Source organism: Varroa destructor, unplaced genomic scaffold, assembly GCF_002443255.2.
Source record: "Varroa destructor unplaced genomic scaffold, Vdes_3.0 BEIS01000001.1, whole genome shotgun sequence".
In the NCBI taxonomy this organism is placed as follows: Eukaryota; Metazoa; Arthropoda; class Arachnida; order Mesostigmata; family Varroidae; genus Varroa; species Varroa destructor.
This window is the reverse complement of record NW_019211454.1, coordinates 27,349,216-27,354,108: the sequence shown is the minus strand read 5'-3', so window position 1 is coordinate 27,354,108 and position 4,893 is coordinate 27,349,216. Positions and strand designations below refer to the sequence as shown.

At 39.4% G+C, this 4,893-nt stretch overlaps 1 long non-coding RNA gene across 1 annotated transcript; it reads right to left on the bottom strand.

Annotated features, from left to right (window-relative positions):
* Nucleotides 1-2,367: 2,367 nt before the first annotated feature.
* On the bottom strand, nt 2,368-3,333 carry LOC111252495 (uncharacterized). The gene is made up of 2 exons (XR_002674242.2): nt 3,168-3,333; nt 2,368-2,780 (listed from the first exon to the last, which is right to left on the bottom strand). It is a non-coding gene; the product is annotated as an uncharacterized LOC111252495 (long non-coding RNA).
* Between the last annotated feature and the right edge of the window lie 1,560 nt (nt 3,334-4,893).

Below are 4,893 nucleotides of genomic sequence, written 5' to 3'. Positions count from 1 at the left end.
AGCAAAATACGACTAAACTCCATGTTTTGATATGTACTCGAATGGAAAACGCTGCGATTCAATTGTTATGTATTTTTTTAGACTCCATCTTATATATTTCGGGGGAGGAAGGTATAGGTTCGTGGGCACGACACAGTCGATTGGGCTTCTCTAGCGTGGAGTTTCCGCTCCGCGCTAATCTGCTACCTGAGCGGCTTGTCAGACGTCAAAATGGGCACACGTGTGCAGGATATATCTAACTGTACCAATACCAGCTGTCGATCTTCGATTCGTATGGTTTTTAGAATCTGAATTTCCAGGGAATACCAGACTCTTACGCGACCGCTGTAGCAAGTATGTTTCGATCTGTAACGTAGATAAATGACGCCCCTAAATTAGAGCGTGACCATTGCATTATATTGCAAAGTATTAATTATTGCATTATACGATTGTTTGAACGAGACTTTAAGAAGACGAAAAAATGAGACTGACTTATTCTATAGCACGATTGACAGCAAATTCACTTTGAACTCTATTTGTGTATTGGTAACGGGAACACCGTTTTCTGTTGCAAGCCTATCGTTTCCTAGTTGTCTAACACGTATTTTAATTAAAGTTAAAAAATTGACTTGTTTACATGACTCCGGATATCGCTATTGTCTTGCTCTATAGTTGACTTACACTGAAAAAAAAGGCCAATTCGTTGAAATCATGGGTTAATCACATTTGAATATTTAGAAACTCTGCAAGAGTATATAGCCAGTGTAGATTAATTTATTATTATAGCTATTATTATAGCTAGTACAAGGGAAATCCTATGTACGTGTACAGAGAGATCCGCGTGTGTGTTTACGTATGCGTCCATACAAAACTAGAATGTCACCTCCTTCGTCCACGCTGTTAAAAACTAAGTAACATATCATTTTCGATTCCCATCTAACGAGATCCTTTTTTGCGATCGATAGATGCGTCCGTTGTATTGAAAATCAAATTTTCAGCTGATGTTCATGTTCTGAGTCTCGCAGTTGGTGAAGGAGGTGTAACGCTACCGTATCTTTTCCGAAAAAGCAAAACTTTTAATAAACGAGTTGTTATGCGGCGGTCGATCGATTAAATAAGTAAAAACCTGAGCGTGAGCCCCCTAAACGGCCCAGATTTGAGTCCGGTCAATTACATGTATGGAGCATTACCTAGGAAAAGTGTCGACATGATTACGACTTCTCATTCATCCACTCATTCAGGGTGTGTATACACACGTATAAACGCAGTATTGGTTTAGATGCGGTCGCAAATTTGTTTTTGCTGTACCCAAAAATTCCTGTTCGTTAAGATCTTTCAGCAAATCTTAGGTAGTAGACACAAAACAACAACATTAGACTTAAGAAGAAAGTTGCGAGTGGACGGCAGCTTTTGAGTAGGTTGAGCTATTAGACGCGGACAAAATTGTCTGAAAACCAAATATATACGAAACATCCTAACGTCAAATACGACAACGTATGTGGATGTGGACCATTGTAATCGAACACGATGCAATACGTCCTTTGTTTCCGCATTTGTTCTTAAATGGTTGAAATTTATCCACTGTGCATACATGTACGACGTTGACCGTTAGCTTATACCAGCTGAGTGTACTAGGTAGCCACCTTCGTCTAACTGGTTATCCTTATGCGAACGTACGATTCCCACTCATAAGGTAAGAGCTGTAATTAATAGAAGAAGATTGGATTAGGATGCTTTTAGATCTAGGTTTCCCTCTTTCGTCCGTCCGGTACATCATCGTTGTGTCTACTGGCCGCATTAACGTCTAGTGCACGCGACGTGTGTATGTAAAAACAGCAATGGACATTGTGGCATGTTACTGTTAATATACAGACTGAGTTATATAGATAAAACCTGCGCTTAATGGAAATTACATGATATGATGAAGGAAACACACAGCGACCTTCTCATTATCGTGATAGGTATAGAAAGAAGAAGGCATAGCAAAGAGAATTCTTAGACAGACGTCACCATCTCATTGGAAAGATAATGTCTGAAACAATATGTCCTTCATACCTACAACATTGATTCTATACTAATAGATTTGTGGAAAAATGAGCCAGTCTAATGTTACCTGTATCTGAAAATTAATTTAAATCACGGAATACTCTATATTAGATCATCTATTTAAAGTTAGCAGAACCATTTCTGTTGTAGCAGACGCAAACGGCATATCACTACGCGTCAATACTCTTTAGACACACACGTATATATATATATATATACATAGAGAACGTTAGTAATGGTACATTTTAAATGGGTACTTGTTATTCGGTTCGTGTTCATGTTTTTGCTAAAAAATGTCCGTACCTAACGTTCTCTTCCATTTTATATTTAAAAGACATTACGTTAATAAAAAGCATTAAGTCTATCCGTTTATTGAATTAGATATTTATTTACATTGTGATTGGCGTAATAGGTTGAAGATCATGGATGACGAATGGACATCAAGCGGCTGTGAATTTAATGCGGTTCGATATAATAATTGGCCTGGCAACGTATAGTATAAAATATTCACGGCTCTCTCTGCCATTATAAAAGGTGTTCAATTATAGAGCAAGCTCATTGCTAGAGAAGTGCGATACAGGCTACTTGTTAGGCTCCTCATCTTTATTTTCTTGAGACGATGATCTACCTGCCCAGCTTTCTTGGTTTTCCGCGCGGAAATCCGAAGACATCCGACGGGTATACAGGTTGCCATCAACTTCCAAGGAGGGGTCGGGTGTTCTGCTATTTCGGTGGGCCAAAACAACTTTCCTGATCTGAAAATTCATTGATTTCACGTGTTATCCCTCCGTAATGGAGAATCTTTCAACTAATAGGGGTTTTTAACTACGCAGGAGGAACGTAACATATTTCATGCACTAAATATAATCTAACTGTAATGTCTAAGTTTTCACTGAATCTAAATAATAAAACTCGAGAGTATTTCCATTATAATGTAATTTCATGATAACAATGACGATAAAGGGCGTATCTATCATTTTATCTTCAAATGGAATGATCTGCTATGCCACGTACGATTGGGTACGGCACGGATCGTACTTTAAGACCAGTAAGCACAGCCCTCAATTAGTAACACGCTACCTTACTAAAATCGCTCGGAACTCTCACATAGAAGAACACTTCGTCATACTGATTTTACTTACCTCTGGATCGGTAACTTTATCGAAGTCGTAGTAGTCAAAATCCATCTCGGGGTCCGGACCTGTACTCGATTCCTTTCAACTTTAGTCAGCTAAGGGCTACCTCTGTCCTTGCTTTGAGTCTCAGTGCTCAAACCTATTCAACCGATATACTGTGTCCAAATGCTTCTATTGAGGGTCTTAAATACTGACGGAGAATCTAGATCGAGAATGCCGAATATGCGCTAAGCTTATGCGCGCCCTCTCCCATTACGCATGTTAGGTGCGACGCTCAACTGTTTGATGCGACCATGGCCTCGCACCGTATTTTCCTTCGGCAGAGTGAGTGACCTAGTGAGGCTAAATTCGGTTAACGGAAGCTATCGTGCTCCGCATATCTGTCTCTGTTCCTTATTCGCTACTTCCCAACAACTGAACCGGCTGACACTTTGTGTGTACGGAGAAACATGTGGACCTTAGTGGTGGCTACCTTTTCCTTCGGTGATCTCAGGCTATCGGCACAGTGCGATCACGATTAAAGGCATCGAAAGGCCACAGGTGGTCACCAGACCCACTATTGCTCACATGTATACAAAACAGCAATAAGACCCTCTGAGCACCAGTCGGCCGTCGTTGAGCAAAAAAGCGTTATGGGCACTGCCCAGTTGGCGCTTTGCACATACATATATATGCCGAGTGCAAAACAACGGGTACACATAAATTTGGTATCGGTATATAATTGCATATTTTTTAAATGCGTCCGTCTCTTATGCATATTTTACTGAAAAAGCTGGTGTGAAACAAAAAAAATCTTATACATCGCACATATATAAAACACAGAAAGTAGCCTGAAGCTGAGGCAGTTCTAAACACTTTGCTACCTGAACCGGTTTACAAGGATGATGATCTAAAACAATTAATTGTCAACGAAAGTACTTTTTGATGTCTCTGCTAGGCAAGACAAAGCTCGGGAATATATTATTAAAAGCGAACTCAATTTTTTAACCTGGGTTTTCTAGTTTATACCAGACATTGGGAGGAGAAACGGGAATGCAATTCTTTTTAGTTTTTTTTCTCTAAAATCCCCTCTTATGCACCTAGAACTGAGTCAACTGTAACTGGAAAATATACGCGTGTAGGTCGCTGCAAATGTCTTTTTGAATAGAATGAACCATTATCAAGATGGTATGTTTTGCGTATGGGTATTAAGGGAAGGGAAAATGTATTTATACATTTACAGCGAGTTTGGTCCTGCCGCAGTTGATGAATTGCACGCATCACGGACACAATTTGATGTTTCTCCTTCAATTGAAGTTATTCGATAATATAGGAGACCACTGCGAATCATTGTCGTTCAGTAACTGCTCTCGACGTTTTTCCTAACGAGTAAGCAATTAAAATAATACTAGCACCGTAAATCTTCTAATAAATGCAAACGCATCTGAAGTTTCATATTGCAGTTTAAGTTACAGTTACTTATAAGGGAATTATTAGAACACACTACAAAGTAATATCCAGATCATCCCGTGTGCCTACGTTACGCATGAAAATTCGTATGTGGTAAAACTAAGCGTCATAGATACAAGGTTTTGCTGATATGAGGGCTGTTTATAAACTCCCTTGAGGCAGACCTGTTGTATGATGTATCTACCCGTTCTTAATTATTACAGACAGACCACTTTAGATGACTATTAGGACGATAGTGCCTAAGGATTAGGTAGAGCCATCCATTTCTCCATCGATTTATATA